This window comes from Lactuca virosa, chromosome 1, assembly GCF_052849685.1.
Source record: "Lactuca virosa cultivar CGN04683 chromosome 1, Lactuca_virosa_CGN04683_v6, whole genome shotgun sequence".
NCBI lineage: Eukaryota > Viridiplantae > Streptophyta > Magnoliopsida > Asterales > Asteraceae > Lactuca > Lactuca virosa.
The window spans coordinates 259,884,697-259,909,565 of record NC_136426.1 but is presented as its reverse complement, the minus strand read 5'-3'; the positions used below and the strand labels follow the sequence as shown (position 1 = coordinate 259,909,565).

The window sequence follows — 24,869 nt, the reverse complement described above, 5'->3', positions numbered from 1 at the left end:
GATCGAGGTTCTCGATCCATCCCAGGGCCACGAAGATGTTTTTGGACCTGAAGAAAGATTATTGGTGGCCCTGTATGAAGAGGGATGTGGCGTGGTTTGTAGAGAGGTGCTTGACCTATCGCAGGGTTAAGGCCGAGCACCAGTGTCCACATGGCAAGTTGCAGCCGCTTGAGGTTCCCCAGTGGAAGTGGGAACAGATTTCCATGGATTTTATCACCAAATTGCCGAGGACTGCGAGAGGCGTCGATGCAATTTGGGTGATCGTCGACCGGCTGACAAAGAGCGCTCATTTTCTTGCTATCAGCGAGAGCTCTTCCGCGGAGAGGCTGGCAGAGGTGTATGTGAGGGAGGTGGTATTGCGGCATGGTGTACCGATCTCGATTGTGTCAGATCGATATGTGCGTTTCACTTCCAGATTCTGGAAGAAGTTCCATGAGGAGTTGGGTACTAGGCTGCATTTCAGTACCGCTTACCATCCACAGACGGACGGACAGAGTGAGCGGACGATTCAGACGCTCAAGGACATGCTTCGGGCATGTGTGTTGGACTTCGGAGGGAGTTGGGACACGTATCTGCCTTTGGCTGAGTTTTCCTATAACAACAGCCACCATTCGAGCATTGGTATGCCTCCCTTCGAGTTGTTGTATGGGAGGAAGTGTCGAACTCCCATCTGTTGGGGAGAGGTAGGACAGCGAGTGATGGGTAGCATGAAGATAGTGCTTCAGACGACTGAGTAGATACAGCAGGTCAGGCAGAGGTTGCTGACGGCTCAGAGTCGTCAGAAGAGCTACGCAGATAGGCGTCGCTCAGAGCTCGAGTTCCAGGTTGGTGATTTCGTTCTCCTGAAGGTGTCACCTTGGAAAGGTGTGATCCGGTTCAGGAAGAGAGGCAAGTTGGGGCCTCGGTATATTGGTCCATTCAGGGTGATCGCGAGAGTAGGAAGGGTAGCGTATCGTTTGGAGTTACCTGCGGAGTTGAGTCAGATTCATGATACCTTCCACGTGTCTTAGTTGAGGAAGTGTATTGCCGATGAATCGGCGGTGGTACCGTTAGAGGATATTCAGGTGGATGCGAGCCTGAATTATGTTGAAAGGCCAATTACGATTCGGGATTGGAGAATCAAGGATTTGAGAAACAAGGAGGTGTCCTTGGTGCAGGTTCAGTGGCAGCATCGGAAGGGGTCCGAGCTGACATGGGAACCAGAGATTGAGATGCGTGAGCAGTATCCAGAGTTATTTGCAGAGCGAGACTTCGAGGGCGAAGTCTGATTCTAGTGGGGGAGAATTGTAACATCCTGAGTTCGGGTATGTTAATTTAATTATTTATTTATTGTTTTATTGAGGAACTCGACGAGTTGATGCCTTAACTCGTCGAGTAGAGTCTGATCTATTGGCGTATTTTCGCGAACGGACTCGACGAGTCGGGACCTGACTCGCCGACTCGGTGCTGATTAGGAAAACCCTAATCCCCAGGTTTGGGAGCCTACTTAAAGACCTTTATGGCCTTCATTTGCGGCCACCTTCTTCCATAGAAACCCTAGAGAGCTGAGATAGTGAGTTTGAGGGCAAGAGGAGGCTATTTCTTCATCTTTTTGTGTGGTTTTTCTTGAAGGAAGATAGGAGCACAAATCTAGAGTGTGAAGGGGACTGGATCTGAGCTAATCATCTTGTGATATCATCTTTCGAGGTATAAACCATTCCATTTCGTGTTATATTGATGGACTTCTTGATTTTAGGGTTTTTACCCTCATTTTATGAAAGATCTAGTGACTATGAGGTCCTCTTTGGGATTATGACATCAGATCTGGACCATGAGAGGTCCCTAGAGTCATTACCTTCTAGATTTTTGCAAGAAAATAAGCAATTGGAGACTAGGTTGCCATTTCTAGTGTTATTTCTCCATTTGAGGCTTGAATTGGGTTGCATGCACGTAAAGGTTGCACCTTTATGTGACTTTTGAGTGTTTAAGGGTTAGATCTATGATTTGGGTAAGCAGATCTGACCTCAGGAGGATGTATGAGCAAGTCCATGGAGGAAACTCGCCGAGTCCATATGTAGACTCGACGAGTCGGACCGGGTTGCCCCGGGGTCTGAATCCAGTGGTGATCCGGTGAGTTGAGGGTTGACTCAGTGAGTCGAGTGAGGCTTAGAAAGGGAAAAGTCTGTGGGGACGATGGGACTCGCTGAGTCGTCGTATGCACTCGGCGAGTCTGGTCAAAATGGACAGTTGACTTTTGGGTTGACTTTTAGGGTTTGTCAACAAATGGGCCTTGGGCCTATAGAGGGGTAGAATGGTCTTTTACCCTTCTAGGGATTTGCATGAGAGAATATCCAAATTGTGAAGAGACATTTATTTAGTGAAATTTATTATTGTGACTAGGTGGAGGCTAGGGCAGTATTCTGATATCGAGATTTTACCGAGATTCCCGAGGTGAGTCTTCTCACAATACTTTACCTAGAGTGGTAATCAGAGCTATGTGACAGTGTATCTTGTATGCTATTTATGTGTTGTGATTCTATGTGATATGTGATATGCATGATTCAGAGTTTACAGAGTTAGGACCAGTGGGTCCATAGAGTTATGGGACCAAGAGGGTCCCACAGAGATATTCGACCAGAGGGTCATCAGAGTTACAGCCTTGAGTGGCTGATATGTGTTTATGTGGTATTTTGGGGAACTCACTAAGCATTTATGCTTACAGAGTTTTGTGTATGTGTTTCAGGTACCAGTGATGATCGCGGGAAGGCGCCGGCATGATCTGTACACACTCATGGAGCTTTTGTTTATATGATTCTGGGATATGTTTTTCTATGATGACAGTGGATACATTATGTTTATTATTATTTTATGAATGAAAGTATGTTTTAAAATTGTGAAAAATTATTCGAAAATTTGGGTGTTACAAGAAACTTGTCAGAAAAGCATTAGCCATATCTGCTAACCATATCCTACTGGCAATAAGGTCCTTCTCCCCAAAGAACTCAGGACATCCACAAGCACAGAACTCACGGAAAGAAAGAGTGCGGGCTCCAACGATATCCATAACCTCAGTACGGATTGCGCCCAGATGCTCATTCAGAATCTCCAAAATCTCCTCTTTGATCGTACCAAAAATCAAAGGAGTCTCCAAATACTGTGGTAATCTCCGACGAGATGAACTCTCGCATCCGCTCATCAATTGGCTCAATACCTGCATCTGATCCTGAACCAGAACCTGGACCCCCTTCCCGAGTGCTCATCACCATTCTGAAAACAACTATGCAAATGATCAGAACATAACCAAGAATCCTTATCCAATAGGTTTCATAGACTCTCTGTGACTCTCCTCGATTCGAGTATGGATCTTGTGCTTTCAGTAGTACGGGCCTAATACTACCTTCCACACTTATCCATACTTTCCTCAAGAATCCTCCTGAATCCTCCAAGTCACCTTCTCAAACTGGTACTCTAACTACTTGCTAAACAGCACAACTAAACCCACTAAAGCACTTCCTAGGTTCTCCTAGGTTTCCGACCCCACCCTGCCATCAGCTGCTGAAGAACTCCCCATAATGTTAGTTAACTACCTCATTAATGCAATCACATGCGACAAAGCTTAGATAATCTTTCGAGTAAAAGGCTCATCCCTACAACGGTTGGACTCAAACAAGAGCTGCGCAATTGGGTTAAACACGTGACTTAACATATTTACTTAATAGTTAACTCACTTCACTTAAGAGTTCCACAAAGCACAAAGCAAGCAGCATTCGTACAATAACACTACAACCATAGACTGATTAACAAGGCTTCTAAAGCTTACTGGTTACCACCGTCTTCGCTGCAGTAATCATTTTTTCTAGATTCTTCTAGGGAAACCATCACACTACTCCCCACCATCAGCTGCAGAAGGAAATCCCCTTAACACCCTCTAACTAGCTTACAAATACAATTACAAATCACCGACACCAGTTAATTCTTCGAATGAAAGGTCTCACACTACAACGGTTGGACTCAGACAACAGCTGCATAATAGAGTTAAAAACCTAACCTTCTAAAATTATCCAGTCTTAATGATATGTAGCTTAGTATATTCGCTTACTAGTTAGCCAAAATTAATGGGAACTCCTAAAGCACATAGCAGAACCTGTACATGCCATCCTATCACTAACTTATCAGTACTAGCATGCAAGTCTACAAGCTCATACAACAGGCATACAAAGGCATCTCTCCTAGATCCTCAACCTAATCTAGCATGCAATTCCCATAACATAGCATAAAACATATAACATGCATGGGTATTTTGGGAAGACTTACTTGAGCTCGGCCGATTGCACGCATCACACCCCTTCCTTTTATTAGAAAATCCTTTAACAAAACATTTATTTCATGAAAATTTCTCAAAACCCTGAGTTTGAGTTCAGAGATACCTGAGGGTATGCCTGAATCCCTCAAACCAAGACTCTGATACCAACTTGTAACATCCCAAAAGTTATGAGGTAAAAATTTCATTTTTAATTCAAACAAAACATTAATTATCCTTAAGCCAAACATTCATTATCCTTTTCTAAATATTCAGAAGTACTTTATAGGGAAAATAGTTATCAAATTATAATCCCAAAATCAATAGAATGCGGATCAATCCGTGCCTTTTCCTTTCAAACAAGAAGTACGTAAAACATAAACTGAAAATCGTAAGCACGAAGCTTAGTGAGTTCCCCAAAATACCACATACTAATCAAACATACTGCCAAGCATATTTGGGTGCTTGCCTACCCCTTCCATCTATTTCAACCGGATACTAATAAGAATATCTAGGTGATTGCCTACCCCATCGTTCTATTTCAACCGGATACTAACAATCATATTTGGGTGCTTTCCTACCCCTTCGGTCTATTTCAACTGCATACCGGGTCTATTTCACCCCTACTACTACCATAAAATATCATAACAAAATCACATAATCATCAAGTAAATACATGCATAACTGACAATTGTCACAAAGACAATCATCACGATATAACATAAACTAGTGGGCCGGCCTTGGTGCCTTCGACTCATGACTACTGCGAAAGAAAACTCTCCTTAAACCGCTGATAACTAACTAACTGCTCGGGCCGCTGAACCGGATAACCTCACACCAACTAACAATAAATACAACCTTAATTAATAATTAACCCGACAACTCAAAATTTGAGGCCCAATCCATAATCCAACTTCCTAAAGGGTAAGAGACCATTTTACCCTTTTCTTAGTTGCCCAAAACCAAGATCCAACCTATTAGCACAAAAAGCCCAAATCTCTAAATGGCAACCCAAAGCCCAATATGGCTCAATTTCCTAATTGGGCCCAAAAACTATCATGGGACCAATACCGAGAAAGCCCAATGACTATCCAAGGCCTAAAGTCAGAAGTCCAATGGCCCAACAAGGCCCAAACCTTAAAAGGCCCTAAATCAACTTGATGGGGCATACGCCCCGCATACCAGAAAGGTACGCCCCGCATACTCATCCTCAAAGCACAAAGTACAAGCGATCGATGCAGAATTCCATCATTACGCTGAGCGTACCTCCACATACACCCAGCGTACTTGACAGGGACCCAAAAATCAACATTAAGCTCTTAATGGTTAAGACAATGACATCCAAGCTCATATATGACCCTACAAAGCTGTCTTAACACGTAAAGTTGTCAACTTTACCCTCTTTTCAAGGTTTAATGGGACCAAAACCTTAAAATAAATCATAATAAGCACCCAAACTCATGCATGGACCAACACAACTTGTAACATCCCCATCTGGCACGTATCACTATATTGTCCGCTTTGGGCCACTCGGCACGAGGACTTCCCAGGGGGGTCTCCCATCCCGATACTACTCCCGCCCGGGCAGACTTAACTGCAGAGTTCTTATGGGATCTGCTGCCCTCACGACTTTAAAACGCGTTGTGACAAGGAAGGTATCAACACCCCTTATAAGGAAATGCTTCGTTCTCCTTCCAAGCTGATGTGGGATCAGGTACAATCCACCTAATTGTAACAACCTGTTTCGGATCGTTTATGATTTAAGGCTCGTGGGTCGTAACCCGGGAATGATAAGGTTTTGAGGCATTAAAGGAGAAAGGTTTAGGCCCTTTTGGATATGGAAACGGTAGGTTGTGTGATAAAAGGGTTCGGACTTTGCTTTAGAGCCCAAGAGTAACGGTAAAGTCATTGGCTCGGTCTTTTATGAATTTTGGCTTTTTTTTCGTGGAGTTTTAAGGCTGTGATGTGTTGCTAGAAGCCTAGGGATTCTCGCCACCTTTCCATGGATATAAGGTTCATTGGAAACCGACTTATACCGAAGAAGTTATGATAGTTTGAATTTTTGGAAAGTTTAGACCTTATTGAGAAATGGGTGGCAAATTGGTACGCGGGGCGTACAATTATGTACGCTCAGCATACTCATGCCCTTTGCATGATCGCGGAGGCCACCTAGTACGTTGGGCGTACCAATGGGCACACTGGGCGTACTAGGTCGAGAAAGAAACCCTAATATTTTGAGGTGACCCTATTTAAGGAACATGATGGCCTCATTTTCAGCCACCATTTCCAGTCTCCAAGCCCTCTTGAAGAAGGATAGATGGTGCTTCTAGCTTTTGGATCTGAGTTCTACTCTAGTTGATGCATCTTCCAGATGTATCAAGTTCGAAACTTGCTCTTTGTTGTGCTAGTTCTTGTTTTATGTCCATTTTAGGGTTTTATGTCCAAAGATTGGAACTTTGTGAGTTTGGTGAACTCCATAGCAAATATCTTGTCCTTTTAAGTGTATTGAGCTGTCTTGATTCATAAAAATGAGAACTTGGAAGTCTAGATCTCTCCATGCATGTGTTAACATGATGAAAGAGAGTCTTAATCGTTATTTTTGGAAGTTGGGTCCCATTAACACATGCAAACTGATAAAGTCACCAACTTTATCAGTTAGGAGCTTGAAGTGAAGCTTCCATGAGGTCTGGGTGCTTAGGACTAAAGTGGTTAAGTCGAAAATAGAGTTTTTAGATCTGAGCAGGACGCCCCGCGTAAGTCCCAATACGCCTCGCGTACTAGTCTAGTTTCCCTGATCAGGAATCGCGTGTACACTGAGCGTACCAGGGGAGGTATGCCCTGCATAGTCTTGTTATGGGCTTGTTGTGTCTTGGGCTTCATATCCTTGGGCCGTTTTGTTTGGACTTTCTGTTTGGGCCTCTGGTCCATCTGAGATTATTGTTGGGCTAAGAGAAGCCTTGAGCTTAGGATAAGGCCCATATGGGGGTTGGGCCCAATTTGGAAAATGGGCCATTAGTGGGCCTTTTGTGGATCTCTTGGTTGGGCCTTGGTAGGCCCATTGCGTTTGAGTCATTGTGAGCCTGTTTCGGTGGGGCCATCTTTGGGGCATAGTGTTGGGGTGTAGCCTTGCATAGTTTTTTATTATGGTGTTGGGTTGTTTTGGCCCAGTTCAGAAGCCAGTTCACAGCAGCAACGGCAGTGTAGGATTTCTCGTGTAGCGGTTGAGGTGAGTCTTCTCACTATACTAACATGTGTGGTAATGCATGTGTGACCAGAGGGTCTTATTTATGTTATTGACCGGAGGGTCTTATTTGTGATATTAACCGGAGGGTCTTATTTATGTTTTTGACCGGAGGGTCTTATTTATGTTGTTGACTGGAGGGTCTTATTTATATTATTGAACTAGAGAGTCTTAATTGTATTACTAACCAGAGGGCCTTATCTGCTTTATGTGTTATTATGCATTATGTCTTTGTGACTTATGCTGTTATAATATTCTGTATATATGTTGAGGTATGACCAGAGGGTCTATACCGAGACGTGGGACCGGAGGGTCTTCACTAATACACATGACCGGAGGGTCCTTATCGAGATTAAGCCACGAGAGGCTTATTATTTATGTATGTGGTATTTTGGGGAACTCACTAAGCTTCATGCTTATAGTGTTGATTTAAATGTGTTTCAGGTACTTCTGTAGATTTCGGGGAGGCGAAGGCATGATTGTACACATACACCGACTCATGAAGATTTGTGGATTTTGGGATACTCTGGTATTGTTTTGAAAATGACTTAAAACTTCTGTGATAATTTGGGATTATAAGTATTGTATGGTGAATTAAAAATGAAAAAAATATTGTCTTGAAATTTAAGGTGTTACAAGTTGGTATCAGAGCCTTGGTTTGAGGGATTCGGGCACACCCTCGGGTATGTCTGAACTCAAACTGAGGAGTTGATAACTTTTCAAAAGAAATGATTTTTTTCATCACACGAATTTCTAAGGAAATTAAAGAGTTTTGAAAGTAGGTCATAAGAGGTGATGTGTGTAAAATGCACTGGTTTTAATCCAACTTTTGAGTTATAAATTAAGCACACAAAGGCAGTGAACCTGTCTTTTAGTGGTATAGTTGGGTATGTAGAGTGTCGAACTCAGGAAACGGTAAATTAAAACTAAAGACTAATTTTATCTAAATTAAATAGTAAATATGGGTTTTCTCTAGTCTTACAAGACTAGAAACTTACTAATACTACTTGAGCTAAGGACTAGAAAAACAAAGATTTAACTGAATTCAATAATAAAAGGGACTTTTGTTTAGTTCAACTCAATTGATCCTATGGTTGATATTATGATAATAGTGCAATGGATTAATTCTTCTATTGGCTACCGATTCAAGTGATTAGCCTTGCGTTCGCTACGATAATCCTTAGAAAACAAACTAACTCAAACAGTGATCAGTTGTCTAATTTAATTTAATTCACTGGATTATTTATTCGGGTTAATTTAGACTTGTAATAGCTAACTAAATTGGTCCTTTAGTTAACCTCTTGCTGATGGTCATCAAACAAGCTCACACATGAATTTACCTAATTTTTCTATTAATTCTAGTTTCACGTTCGTTAGTCCTAGACATATGATAAAGTGGTCACATAAACATATGGGGTTGATAATTAAAAGATGTTCATACTATCCAATTATCTTCCTATTAACAGAAAATTAGTTATCATTCACACATAAGGTTCTTTAACAAGCTAGAATCAACAAAATCACCAATATTAAATTAATCCTACCATAAAATCAAACCATAATATCAATTTTGTATCCCCAAACAGAAGTTAAAGAGTTTTAGCTCATGATTGAGGTAATTAACAGCAATAAAACGAATTCTAATTGTCTAACCATAATTGAGAAACAATAGATTAAGTAGAATGATGAGAATGTGCCTCAAATCTTCTTCGGAATTGGATTCTAGGTTGTATCTTCGTTTTCTAGGGTTCTTCTGGCTCTTCAATCGCAGCTTGCTTCTCCCCAAAGGTTCCAGCAGCCCTTCCATCGGATTAAGACCCGCTATTTATAATTATCACAAAACAGAGGCTACTCGGCGAGTAGGTCGTGGACTCGCCGAGTACTAGTGTGAAATCCGTGTTCGGCAAGGAATCTTGACTTTTCTTTCGGGAACATTCTAATGAACTCGCCGAGTACGTGCGTGGACTCGCCGAGTAAGTGTGTAGTTTTCCCTTTTCCTTCATTCTTTGGTCTCTAATTGCTTCTCCTTTTTCTTCTGCTTCCAAGCATGTCTTTTGGACTGAAAACACAATATAAGCATTATTAAGTACCTTTTGTCCATATTATGCATATAATTAGCCAAAAATGAATAGAAATATATGTTAAACATATGATTAATTATGCACATATCAAAATACCCCACACTTGACTTTTGCTTGCCCCCAAGCAAAACTGAATTTTAACACATTAGAATCACATAGGACAACTCACGTCGAACCCAGCCATTATGCCAAGACCGCAACGCGCACATTTGTGTCTAAAATTCCTAATAACCCCCCATACTCTAAATACTCACAATCCTCATAAACATTCGCCCACTCACCCCGAACTATGCTCATTTTATGCATCCCTCCGAATCCATCCCCAGAAAACCTCTTAACCTCAAGGTGTTTTTGGTTGAGCAACCCAAGCATACATAATCTAGACAATTACAACTTTTTGATACCACTATAGAGCTCATTTGGAATTCGTCACTTCTTGATAATTTGAACTTTGATTTCTTCAAATTTGCCACCTTTTGATTTTTGGTATCTTCACTTTTGAATTTCTTCGGAATTTTGATCTTTAAATTTACACTTTAATAGCTCCAAAACTCTTTCAACTTTTCTTGTAATTCTCTCTTTTTTTTTAACATGTAACTCACTTTTTTTTCACTCAATACCTACATGCTTAAGCAGGAGCGCTCAACTTCAACCTTTATTGATTAATGATAACAATTTTCCTGGATACATTTCAAGTACACGATGCTAAACATATTGCATCCTTCGGGCTAAGCGAGGTTGTGTTTTTGTCTCATGATTTCACTAGAATAAGGGAGCCACAAATGCACTATAACGTATATAGGCTCAACTAAACATTTGGGTCCTCATGGAATCATCAAATATAATACTAGCATGATCCCTAATTGTTTTTACCAAAATATCTAAATTAGCCCTAGCAATTTTATGCAAAATTTTAAAATTAATCTAAATTTTAACTAAATGTAACCAACCCCCTACCCCACACTTAATGTGACCAACCCCCTACCCCACACTTAATTTATGCAATGTCCCCATTGCATATTAGGCATGAATAAGAAACATAAAAATAAAGAGGGAATTGGAACAAACTCCCCTGGGATAGTAGTGGCGAGGCTGATCATCTTCAATTTAGCTCCATCTTTGAATGACTTTAAACATGGGAACAGCTCATCCATGTCTTGGGTGTCATGTCGCGTGTGGTAGACTTGCAAATGACTCAAAGATGTAGGATACAGCTCCTAGAAACCTTCAGCAATGATCCTCTATGAAAGAGTTGTATAAAACTGCAATGAACGTGCCCAAAACAACTCTAGAATCCGAAAAATGATGATGGACTCGGCGAGTAAGTTGTGTACTCGGCGAGTATGTTGCTAACTGGCAGAGAAGTCGTGAATTTGTCCATGCACTCGTCGAGTAGGGTATGTGCACTCGGCGAGTAGGCGCTGAGTTTTCCGTTCGACTGAAGTGCTGGATTGGGGTAATTCAGTGACTCTTTTTCTAATTACTTCAGTAATAAAGCACTCTACACTCCCAACTCTAACGGACTCGAACTTAATGGAAAAGACTTCGCACTCCCAATTGAACATTCTTTACTTGAACCTTGACCCATAAGACTTCTAAATGCATCCTAACCTTCCAATCCTGAAAAAAAAAACAGACAAAATTGAAAGCAACCAAAAGTCCTAACGAGAAATAAAATCATCCAAGTTTAACAAGTTGTCCAAATCAAACATCACGAAAATAAATTAAAAACACAAAAGAAACATTCTTCATTCTTCATCATCTACGTCGGCTCCTCCAGATCCACTTCCTCCTCCTTCATTGCCTTTCCTCATCCTTTCTTCCCAACTCATGATGTAGGGGTAGTCGGGTCCAGGTCTCGGTGCGATGTTCATTTGTTGGAAGAGATAATCAAATGATTGATTGTTATAGTTAACTCCTCTTCCAATATCATCCAAGTAGCGCCGGTACTCAAGTTGATTCCATCCATCGTTCTCTTCTTCCACCGGAATAACCGGTGGGTCTTCCCGTACCCGCTCACTTCTTTGCCTCACTCGCCTTCCCGGCTCCTCGGGGTTAACCGGCTCATCCGCATGAGGAATAGAAAAAGAATCACCAAATTTTTCCACAATCCTTGCCCTCCTATATAATGCGGTGTTGAACGGAGGGGGATAAATGACCGTCAGCGCCCTTGACTCTTGCAAATCTAATACCCCAAATGACCTTGCAAGCCTCGTCACAAACATCCCTCCATTAATCTTGGAGTTCATCTTCTCCTTGACAGCCCCTTCAGCAAGATACTTGGCTATGCGATAGGGGAGATTGCAGAAAACATCGGGAGTAATAATACTCCAAAGATAAAAGATGTCAAGGGTCGGGACCTTGTCCCAATCCTTTCGCATATTAATCGTGCTAGCAATGAACCGATGAATGAGACGGTGGATCGGTGAACGTATGTGACCCTCCTGTGCGGTAGATGGGATGTACACCCGGTTAGCAATAGTATTCCACCAGGTAGAAGCAACCACTCCCTCGGGGAGATCTTTGTGGCAATTCTCTAAAAAAACTTCAAAATCTTCATTCAACATAGTGCTTTGCTCATAGATTCCAAGCCTCCATGAAAATTCAGCCATGCTGCATTGTCGCAGCTCCCCACCAAGAGAAAAGGAAACTACATTGGGATTGTAGTACTCACTACCACCTCGGAATGAGATGGTAGCAAAAAACTCCCAACATAATTCAGCGTAGATTGGTTCTTGAATTTTGAAAAGCTGTAACCAACCATCACATATGATGGTTGAATCCCCCAAATTACATTCTTTCACCAAATATGGTGTTAGCTCTTCTTCCAAACCAACTTTCCCCATCCAATCCCAATCCACTGCATTGGGTAAATGAATCTCTTTCTGTTTTAAAGCCTCTAACTTGTTTTTGGCACGGGCTTGAGATGATTTAGATGTGATTTGGCGGAACGAGAGCCACGGGATGTCCCCTTGGCTTCCCCCTCTTGAAGACTGACCTCGTCTGGACATGGTACCTGCATGACAACATTAAGAAAGCACAAACAAACAACACCCAGTAATTAAAATTGAAAAAAAACAGATCTGTATAGCCTCCTACTCGCCGAGTTCATGTCCTACTCGGCGAGTAGGATGAACATCAGGACCAGAATCTGTCGAACACATATGGGTCACTTAAAACACCCAATTTTGCACAGGGGTTTGCTGTACTAAGTCCATTAACCACTAAACCAAAAGAAAATTCTCCTAACAACTCCTAATTTATGGTAAAACTAAAACCCTAGAATTTGAGGAAACCCCCAAATCCGAATTTAGATAAAATAGGGCAAATCAGTGATAAAGCTTGAACCTTTGATGAGTTTTTAAGTGTAAAGATCATACCCTTTCCTTTGAAAGTCGAGGATTAAGCCAAAAATCACAGAAATCGCTTGAAGGAGGCTGTGCACGGCGAGTGTGTGGGTAAAATGGGTAAAAACCCTTATTTCTCAGATTTTTATACCGTCTGTGTAAGTTGGCTACTCGCCGAGTAGAAACGGGCTACTCGCCGAGTACAAATGCTTTTACGCGGTTTTTTTTTTTTTTTTGGTTATTTAGGCAAGCACTCGCCGAGTACTCGTACCTACTCGGCGAGTAAAGCTTGCAGTTTGACAAAAATTGAATTTAATTAATTTTATTTTTTTTTTTTATTTTTTTTTAACCCACTACCCCACACTCTAGGCATTGCTTGCCCTCAAGCAATCATTTAGAGCATATTTCCAGAAGAAGATGAATGAAAAAGATCCTAAACAATTAAAAAGAAAGTAAAGGAAAAAGAAATGCAAACTCTAAACTCGGGTTGCCTCCCGGAAGCGCTTCTTTTTAAGGAGTCATTAGCTGGACTCCTCCCATTCTACGTGGCTGCAATCCCTTCCAGCAACATCAACTCTTCCATGCCGTCATTCCTTGGAACTCCTTCTTTATACTTTTTGACTCTATGTCCATTGACCTTGAACGGGGTGCCATCTTTTGACAATAGCTCTATAGCACCATGTGGAAACACATTCTTCACCAGAAAAGGGCCATCCCATCTTGACTTGAGTTTGCCCGAGAAGAGTTTTAACCTTGAATTAAAGAGCAACACCTTTTGCCCTTCATGAAATTCTTTATTTTCCTTGATCCTCCTGTCATGCCAATTCTTAGTTTTCTCTTTATAGATCAAAGAACTAGTGTATGCATCATTTCTAAGTTCCTCAAGAGCATTCATTTGCATTAACCGGTTGTTCTTGAGCTCCTCCATGTTGAAGTTGCACATCTTTAAAGCCCAAAAAGCTTTATGCTCTATCTCCACCGGTAAATGACATTGCTTTCCATAAACTAACCTATATGGTGTAGTACCAATAGGGGTTTTGAAAGCTGTACGGAAGGCCCAAAGTGCATCGTCTAGCTTATCCGACCATTCTTTTCGATTGCTCCCCACCGATTTCTCCAAGATTCTCTTTAAAGCTTGATTTGTCACTTCGGTTTGTCCACTAGTTTGTGGATGGTAGGATGTTGAAAATTTATGGGTTACCCCATATTTACTTAGCACCTTCTCTAGTTGATCATTGGCAAAATGAGTGCCTCGGTCACTTATGAGAGCTTTCGGGACCCCAAATCTTGAAAATAACTTCTTTAAAAACCTCACCACTACCCGACCGTCATTAGTTGGCAAAGCTTGTGCCTCCGCCCACTTGGATACATAATCCACCGCCACCAATATGTATTTGTTGCCTTTGGATATGGGAAATGGTCCCATGAAATCGATCCCCCACACATCAAATACTTCGCACACTTGGATACTATGTTGTGGCATTTCATTTCGAGATGAAATGTTTCCAGCTCTTTGACATGCATCACATTCTTTGACAAATTGGGTTGCATCTTTAAAAATTGTGGGCCAGTAAAACCCAGTGTCAAAGATCTTCTTAGCGGTGTAATGTGCTCCATGATGTCCACCCGTGGGCCCGCTATGACATTGCTCCAATATTTTCCAGCTTTCATTCCCGAACATGCATCTTCGTATGATTCCATCCGCGCAGCTTCGGAAAAGATATGGTTCATCCCAAAAGTAATACTTTATCTCGGAAAAGAATTTCTTCTTTTGTTGACTTGTGAGATCTTTTGGGAGGTAATTGCTAGCTAAGTAATTAGCTATATTTGCAAACCATGGTTCTTCTCCCACAGTCACCATAATATACTCGTCCGGAAAATCATCTCCAACTCTATCTTCTTGCAATCGCTGGTTTTCAAGCCTTGACAAGTGGTCAGCTGCTACATTCTCCATTCCCTTTTTGTCGCGTATCTCTATGTCAAACTCTTGAAGAAGTAGAACCCATCGTATCAATCTTGGCTTGGCATCCTGTTTGGCAAACAAATACTTGATAGCAGAGTGGTCAGTAAAAACAGTTGTTTTAGATAAAACTAAATAAGGGCGGAATTTATCAAAAGCGTACACCACAGCTAATAATTCCTTTTCCGTGGTGGTGTAGTTTTCTTGGGCTGGATTTAAAGTCTTGCTAGCATAATATATGGGTTGGAAGTGCTTATCAACCCTTTGACCAAGGACAGCTCCTAATGCAAAATCACTAGCATCACACATTATTTCAAATGGTAAATTCCAATTTGGTGCAACAATGATCGGGGCATTAGTCAATTTTTCCTTTAAAAATTCAAATGCCTCTAAAGACTCTTTAGTAAAATTAAATGGTGCATCTTTTAGGAGTAATTGTGTTAGAGGTCTAGTTATTTTAGAAAAATCTTTGATAAAACGCCGGTAAAAACCCGCGTGTCCTAGAAAACTTCTAATACCCTTCACATTAGTTGGTGGAGGTAATTTGGCAATGGTGTCAATCTTTGCCCGATCCACTTCAATTCCCGATTTGGAAACCTTGTGGCCCAAAACTATACCCTCCTTAACCATAAAGTGACATTTTTCCCAATTAAGGACTAAGTCGGTCTTTTCACACCTAGCAAGCATTAGGTCAAGATTTGTGAGACAATCATGGAAGGAAGATCCAAAAACAGAAAAATCGTCCATAAAGACTTCCATGAATTTTTCCACCATGTCGTGGAATATGGCTGTCATGCACCTTTGAAATGTCGCGGGTGCATTGCATAGCCCAAAGGGCATGCGTCGATAAGCAAAAGTCCCACTTGGGCAAGTGAATGTGGTCTTTTCTTGGTCCAATGGGTCTATGGGTATTTGGAAATAACCCGAAAATCCGTCTAGGAAGCAATAATAACTATGGCCCGATAATCTTTCTAACATTTGATCAATAAAGGGTAAGGGAAAATGGTCTTTACGAGTGGCATCGTTTAGTTTTCGATAATCGATGCACACTCTCCAACCGGTTACCGTTCGTGTCGGAATAAGCTCATTCTTTTCGTTGGTTATGACCGTCGTCCCTCCTTTCTTGGGCACCACTTGAACCGGACTCACCCATGGGCTGTCGGAAATGGAATATATAATCCCCGCATCTAAAAGCTTGACCACTTCTTTCTTGACCACCTCTTGCATATTTGGGTTTAGTCTTCTTTGGTGCTGCACAACCGGCTTTGCTCCCTCTTCCAGGTTAATCTTGTGTGAACAATAAGAGGGACTTATTCCCTTGATGTCGGTAATGCTCCATGCTATGGCCCGTTTTCGCTTCTTCAAAACTTGCACTAGTTCTTCCTTTTCAGAATTGGAAAGGTCAGAGGCTATAATGACTGGCTTTTGATGGCCATCTTCAAGGAAGGCATACACCAAATGTTCTGGTAACTTTTTGAGCTCAGTTTTTGGGTTCTGTTTGTTGTACTCGCCGAGTGTAGGTAAGGGTCTCGGCGAGTTGGTAGCTGACTTTACGAATTCTGTTTTTTTTTCGCTTGGACTCGGCGAGTAGATCGGCCCTACTCGGCGAGTTGAAGTGTCAGATTGCCTCATCAACTCTTTAAATTCAGCTTCTTCCAGCAGCCTCTCGATGTCCATTAAATCTTTTTCTGCATCAAATTCTTCATCAGAAATTGTGAACTTGCTGGAATCTTCACTTATGCATTCCTCCAATAATTCATCAAGCATGTCAATTGAGAATGTCGTGTCGTCACTATTCCGTGCATACTTCATAGCTTGATCAACCCCAAATGTGACTGAATCTTCTCCTACCCGCAAAGTGAGCTTCGAGTCCCTCATGTCTACTATAGCACTTGCCGTGTTGAGGAAGGGTCTTCCAAGGATGATTGGGACTTGAGGATCCGCCTCCATGTCTAGAATTATGAAATCAGCGGGAAAGACAAACTTGTCCACTTTGACCACTAAGTCTTCACATATTCCTCTTGGGAAAGTGATTGTCTTGTTAGCTAAATGAATCGCCATACGAATTGGTCTTGGTTCCGGGAGATCCAGCGTCTTGAAGAATGAATAAGGCATTAAATTCACACTTGCTCCTGAATCAGCCAAGGCATGAGTGGTAGCTAAATTGCCAAATTGGCAAGGTAAAGTTAAGCTCCCTGGGTCACCCTTCTTCTTTGGTAATTTGTTGAGCATGGCGGCTGAGCAATTCTCATTGAGGACTACCTTCTTCACTTCCTCCATCTTCCTTCTATTAGTGAGAAGTTCCTTAAGGAACTTTGCATATTTGGGCATTTGTGCGACAGCCTCTATGAAGGGTATGTTGATTTGAAGAGCCTTTATATGATCTAGAAACTTCTGGTACTCCTCTTCCTGCTTCGCTTTCTTAGCTCGGGCTGGGTATGGCAATGGCGGCTGGTAAAACTTTTCAGGGGTCTGATTGTTCGGATTTGGCAGTGGACTCGCCGAGCCCCTATTCTGTACTCGGCGAGTAGAGCTGTCAGATTGAAGATTTTGATTTTCTGCTTCCTCCTTCTGTGATTCTTTGGGTGCTTCTTTCTGAATAGGGGCCAGAGGAGTGATTATTTTCCCACTTCTTGTTGTGACTATGTTTATGTGCGCGCCTCGTGGGTTGTTTTCGGTTTTGCTAGGAAGTTCGCCCGGTGATCTTTGGTTTATTTGTTGAGCAAGTTGCCCTAGTTGTGTTTCTATGTTGTAGATAGATGCTTGCTGGTTTTTAAGCATGGTCCTTGTTTCTTGAATTGCAGCATCATGATCACTATGTCTTTTTTCTGAAGCAGCTAGAAATTTGGTAAGCATTTCTTCCAAACTTGGTTTTCTTTCTTGTGATGGCTCCTCCTTTTGGTAAAAACCCCTTCCCTTTTGCTTGAACTTCTCCTCCTTAGCCTTCTTGTACTCGTCATAAGGGAGCCACTCTTTCTTTGGTCTACGCCAATCTTCATCATATCGGTCCCCACTTGAGTAACAAACTTGCACCTTTTTGTTGCCATTCTCATCCAAATCGCAGTCTCTAGTAAGGTGAGGCCCATTGTAATTTTCGCAACCCACCCGAATAGCATGTATTGTTTGGTCCATTTTATCCATCCTCCTATCCATGGTTTTTAGCATAGCCATAACTGCTGACAAGTCTTCTGAAGCTGCATAGGCGGCCCCCCTCGTCACATCATTTCTTGGATTGTGGTATTCTCTAGAATGCTTAGAGAATTCTTCAATTAGTTGCTTTATCACTGGAGGTGCCTTTTTCGTGAGTGGACCTTGCGAGTCAAGTAATTGCCTAGTGGTAACATTTACTCCATCATAGAAGATGGAGACTTCTTGTTGACTATTGAGGTCATGATGTGGTCAATTCCTTAGCAGGCTCTTGTACCTCTCCCACGCTTCATATAGTGATTCTCCAGCTTGTTGTTCAAAGTTAGCTATGGCTTTCTTTAGCTTGGATATCTTGGATGGCGGGCAGAATTGATCAATGAACTCTTCTTTCATTTGGGCCCATGTAGTGATAGATCCTGGGGGCAATGACTTGAGCCAATCCTTGGCAGCACCCTTCAAAGTAACCGGAAGCATGCGAAGTAGCTGAGTTTCCCGAGGCACATTTAGAACATTGAAATAATCAGCTACATCATTGACTTCGTCCAAGTGTTTATAAGCGTCTTCGTGGTCTTTGCCTGTGAAGGGGATCTCCTTAAGTAGAGCCAGGATGTGACCCTTGAGCTCAAAAGTAGCAGTAGCGGGGATTGCGGGTTGCACAAGTCCCGGTCCAGTATCATCGCGTATCCTCTTCTTCCATTCCCCCATGGGGACTTCATCAATGTTAGCCATGAGAATAGCTAATTCGTCGTCGGAATCGGAAATGTGACCGAATGTAGGGTCTTCTTCTTCCTCGGTCTCGTGCTCGGCGTCTTCTTTAATAGGGTCTTCGATTGTCAAAGAGGCGCTGGATGCTCCTGATTTGCTGCTCTTCTTCTTGCTGAAAACGGACTTTAGGTTCTTTAGTGGCGAATTCCTTGAAGAAGCGGATTCTCCAACGGATTTTCCTTTGTTCTTCCTTAGGGCGGATTCCGGGTCGTCTAGAGGAGGGATCAAAGGTGTATCAGATCCTCGGGTCATGAAACAACTGCAAATAAAACAAGAAAAACGCGTAAAAAGAACAAAAATGAAATAAAAGCAAAAACTGTGAACAGTGATGGACTCGCCGAGTTTCGTCGAGTGCACTCGGCGAGTTCAAGGTAAAAACAGAAAAATTGTCTACTTAATTTATTAAAACAGGGATTGATCAAAACCTATACTAACTACTAAATTACCTCAGAATTAACATTGTGTAAGATAAATCCCACACAAATGATCGATAAAAATAGAAATTAGTGCTAATTTAGAACCATTCCCCGGCAACGGCGCCAAAAACTTGATGTGTGTAAAATGCACTGGTTTTAATCCAACTTTTGAGTTATAAATTAAGCACACAAAGGCAGTGAACCTGTCTTTTAGTGGTATATTTGGGTAAGTAGAGTGTCGAACTCAGGGAACGGTAAATTAAAACTAAAGACTAATTTTATCTAAATTAAATAGTAAATATGGGTTTTCTCTAGTTTTACAAGACTAGAAACTTACTAATACTACTTGAGCTAAGGACTAGAAAAACAAAGATTTAACTGAATTCAATAATAAAAGGGACTTTTGTTTAGTTCAACTCAATTGATCCTATGGTTGATATTATGGTAATAGTGCAATGGATTAATTCTTCTATTGGCTACCGATTCAAGTGATTAGCCTTGCGTTCGCTACGATAATCCTTAGAAAACAAACTAACTCAAACAGTGATCAATTGTCTAATTTAATTTAATTCACTAGATTATTTATTCGGGTTAATTTAGACTTGTAATAGCTAACTAAATTGGTCCTTTAGTTAACCTCTTGCTGATGGTCATCAAACAAGCTCACACATGAATTTACCTAATTTTTCTATTAATTCTAGTTTCACGTTCGTTAGTCCTAGACATATGATAAAGTGGTCACATAAACATATGGGGTTGATAATTAAAAGATGTTCATACTATCCAATTATCTTCCTATTAACAGAAAATTAGTTATCATTCACACATAAGGTTCTTTAACAAGCTAGAATCAACAAAATCACCAATATTAAATTAATCCTACCATAATATCAATTTTGTATCCCCAAACAGAAGTTAAAGAGTTTTAGCTCATGATTGAGGTAATTAACAGCAATAAAACGAATTCTAATTGTCTAACCATAATTGAGAAACAATAGATTAAGTAGAATGATGAGAATGTGCCTCAAATCTTCTTCGGAATTGGATTCTAGGTTGTATCTTCGTTTTCTAGGGTTCTTCTGGCTCTTCAATCGCAGCTTGCTTCTCCCCAAAGGTTCCAGCAGCCCTTCCATCGGATTAAGACCCGCTATTTATAATTATCACAAAACAGAGGCTACTCGGCGAGTAGGTCGTGGACTCGCCGAGTACTAGTGTGAAATCCGTGTTCGGCAAGGAATCTTGACTTTTCTTTCGGGAACATTCTAATGAACTCGCCGAGTACGTGCGTGGACTCGCCGAGTGAGTGTGTAGTTTTCCCTTTTCCTTCATTCTTTGGTCTCTAATTGCTTCTCCTTTTTCCTTCTGCTTCCAAGCATGTCTTTTGGACTGAAAACACAATATAAGCATTATTAAGTACCTTTTGTCCATATTATGCATATAATTAGCCAAAAATGAATAGAAATATATGTTAAACATATGATTAATTATGCACATATCAAGAGGTGTGTACAATCAGGAAGAGCCCAGCGGTGATTTTCCTACCCTTACTTGATTATGTGTTGTTATTTTGAGCTGATAGAATTGCATGCTAGTTTAGGGCTAGGAATCTGCTCAATAGTGCATGCTAGTGTGCCTTCTTAGGAGAGATGCCTTTATGCCTGTTATGTGATCTAGTAGTGTTGCATGTTTATGTTTAGATATCTCCAAGAGTTGTGAGGTAGGTTTGCCTGAGTTCGGTGATTCCTTTTGTGCTGGTGGAGGTTGCTTGATGCCGGAATGTTGCTTGCTTTGTGCTTTTAGAAACTTCCAATAACACCGACTAACTATTAATCAAATACGTTAGGTTACATGTTCCATGGAGTAGATAATTTTAGAAGGTTAGATTTAGATCTATGGTGCGACTCTCGAGTGGGCCTAGTCGTTGTGGGGCGGGATCTTCCAGTCGAAGAATTATCTAGTGCATGAAGCATGTAGTTGTACTTGAGAAGTAGTTAGTAGGTATTATTAGGAGTTCCTTTTTGTAGCTGATGGCAGAGAGCGGAGTGAGGGAAATCCTAGGGGATCCTAGAGAGTATTTTCAGTCCAATAAGTGTGCTGTTTAGCGGTGAGTATTCGCTGAAGAACGAGCATGTGCAATGGGATTGGTCGATGGGGAAATTTGAGCAACTACCTAGAAAATCTGGAACGATTCTCGAGGAAAGTATGGAAAGATATGGAAGGTAGTATTGGGCCCATACTAGTGAAAGCATAGGATTCATACTCGAAACGAAGAGAATTCCAGGGGTTCTAAGTAGCAGATCGAGGGAAGATAACATGGTTTGGGTACCATGGTTCATTCCAGAGTGTGTTTTCCGTCTTTGTCGGTTATCCGGCTACGGTTGTTCGGACTGAGAGTGGATCTGGTGATTGTTGGGCTCAAGGGCCATGTCGGTCGGGTTTGAATGGAGTAGACCTTACGAGGAAATTGAGTTAGGTCTCGAGGGGTTTGACCGGTGAGGTGCCAGTTGGAGTCGTTGGACTCAAAAGGGAGGTGGAGGTGATGTGATGTTGAGAATTGCAACCTGAGTTGAGTGATCAGTCGATGATTTGCGATGTCATTTCTATGACGAGGATTATAATATTCCAGCTTTTTCGTGTTGAAAGGAAGAGTGAGTGAGCTTCTGATTTCAGAATTTGGAGTAGACCCCGTGGGGTACCAGATAGTTGCGGTATTTGCATCAAAACATTCTTGTGGTATGACCGCGTTGAGGTATTTCTTATGCCGTAAGAGAGTCATCAGTGGGGACTGTGACATGCGAGGACAAAGAGATGCCTTAATTGAGTAAATTGAGGCGTATTCTTACAACTGTTTCAGGAAGCAGGAGGAGTATATCGGAACGACGACCCTCGTTGTCTATGCTGTGAATCGACTGTGGAGAGTGAGCTCTCCTGTTTCTATGTCATTTCTTGCGATGGGGTGTTGGTTGAGGATTCAGAGAATGAAGTGTGTGATCGTCCACTATTTCCAGATAAAGAGCCAGTGCTATTTTAGGATTGTTGAAATATTTGCCTGTGCAGCGAATGAGATTCTCGGTGACTCGAGGCAGTCACATTGGGAGATTTCCGAGGTTTCCATCTGAGATTCGGAATACTTGGAGTTTCTTGGTCTTTATCTGGAAGGTCATCGAGTGTTGCATGGTACGTTCCAAGAGTCGGGTATGGTATATCTGGTGAGCCAATTTGTAGTATTGTCTGTTTGGTATGACAATTGGGGATGGTTCGAACCCTAAGTGGGGGAGAACTAGGTATCCTGTCGGGAGGATCATCAGTCTGTTAAGTTGCGGTTCAGAAGATTGGGTTATAGGGATATGTGGTCCGGGTATATGAGACTTTGGTCTAGAGGTAGTCAAGTCAAGGTGCAGAGCAATATGATGCATGTTGTATGTGCTCAGGAATGAATGGGTGTCCTTGAAGGGTTTTAAACATTCTAACACTCCTATGGTGTACATGCAACCCTAGATAATTTGGATCTATGTTTTCTCTATTATACATGCATACATTCAATTTCCAAAGACTCATCCTAACTAGCATATAATGGAGTATCTATACTACAAGATTCTAGTTAGATGACATACCTTTTTTTGTAGCTTGTAGATCTTCTTGGATTTAGCCTTTAAGAACTTAGCACCGATAGTGTGAATGCCTCAAATGGAATCACAACACACCTAGTACAAAGGATAACTTTCGAGAGAGTATGGTGCACACAAGACATCGACTCTATGGCTCTCCAAGAACACACTAGTGCCTTATTTCACCAACCAAGGGGATTCTTATATAGTGTGGCACAACTAGGGTTACACCATGCAAACCCTAATGTGCATGACTTTCCACATTCCTTAGGCTCCATGGGTTTTAACCTCCATGGAGTATTCATGGGTCACCACATGGGTTTAGCCCAACATAAAGAACTATGGATCATAAGCCCACTATATAAGAATGAATTATTTACACAATCAATCCCCATATATTTAATTAGTCTTTTTTGGTCATTAAATTAATTCCAAATTAATTCTTGATCAATACTAATTAAATAATATGATTTCATATTAATATATTAGAACTTCTAATATATTAATAAATCATAAATAACCTCTTCTCAAAAGTCCATCCTATCAAGTTGTCCTGATGATATGCAACCCAAATAGACCATGCTACTCTCGGGTCAAGTACATACCAATTATAGTTATGGACTTAGACACTAATCCAACAATCTCCCAATTGGATAAGTCTAATAACTATTATTACAAGTACGACTCCACAACCCGACTAGCAATAGTAGCTCTTAAAAGCCGTTGTCGAACTCTGATCTAGTGAATGATGTGTCCATTAAATAATGGATCATATATTCCTCCATTCTAGATATCATATGGACTGAGACATGGATTTTAATCATTCTCTCTGTCCATCTGTTGTTTCCCGATTTCCGATTTATGACGACCGACTAATTGAACAAATCAAATCAGTCCAGGCTTGGCCAAGCACTTAGGGGTGTCATCACTAAATCATCAAGGGGCCCACAGATATTGCTTTTATCCCCATAGGGTAAAGGAATGGATAAACTTCGACTCAAATGCTTGCTTGTACTTACTCATCAAATCACACACAACGATATGTTTTATAACACCAAGTTACCGGTGCGTTTACATATGTCAATGTGCAACCGACTTGCAACTACAACTCACATGTCTCAGTTTCAAGAATATAAGATATTATCGTCTCATAATCACTCGTGATAAAATCTATGAAGTGATTCAGATGAGCGTGGGTTGAATCCAATACTCTAATCTTATTCCAGGAGTACTCATGAACACTACAGCTATGTCTAAAACACCTAGACAAACTACATACCCATTCACGACAGTCTTGCCTCAATACCTACTTCCAAAGTATGATCGACTGTGGATGGTTTGAATAACCTAGTTATTCGGGAAGTCAAAACATGCAAAGTGAAACACAATAACAATACTAATCATATATGGCCCAAAAACTTTTGAGTCATATTGATTACTTATTATTCATTGTATAATGTTTCGAATAGTCAACTTAATACTTGAATTAAAACAATATTCATGCCATGCTCCAAGCACGCATACTATGTTTGTCTAAACAATAGCTATGCCATGCTCCAATCATGCACACTATGTTTGTCTATGGTCCTTACTTTGTGAAATAGATCAATTGACAATATTTCAATGATGCTCATTTCACAATCCCAAATCCTTACCGTAAATGTAAGAATATCAAATTCTTGCCATTTACTGTAATCTGTTATATTTTAAACTTATATGCAATGATCCTCTTGTAATGACTATGCACAAGAGTCGCATAGACTTGGCAACAGACAATACAAAGTATTCCAATGGAGATTGACAACAAAACAATTCCAAGGAAGCGTTGTCTCAAATTCAAAGTATATACCTTTGAACATCCTTCTTGCATTAAGTTTTCTAATCTTACACATATTTAAGGAATGACTTCCACCTATGGAAACATATCCATATTCTCATTTTGACTATCACTTCTGAACAAGAGTTGCCTCTTTACAGAATATGTCAATATGGTCCATCCATTTTTATACTTCCAACTACAAGTGA

At 41.1% G+C, this 24,869-nt stretch overlaps 1 non-coding gene across 1 annotated transcript; it reads left to right on the top strand.

The window, feature by feature from the left end:
* Positions 1-18,293: 18,293 nt before the first annotated feature.
* Positions 18,294-18,400, top strand: LOC145151720 (small nucleolar RNA R71). Its single transcript, XR_013732279.1, has one exon. It is a non-coding gene; the product is annotated as a small nucleolar RNA R71 (small nucleolar RNA).
* The last annotated feature ends 6,469 nt before the right edge of the window (positions 18,401-24,869 follow it).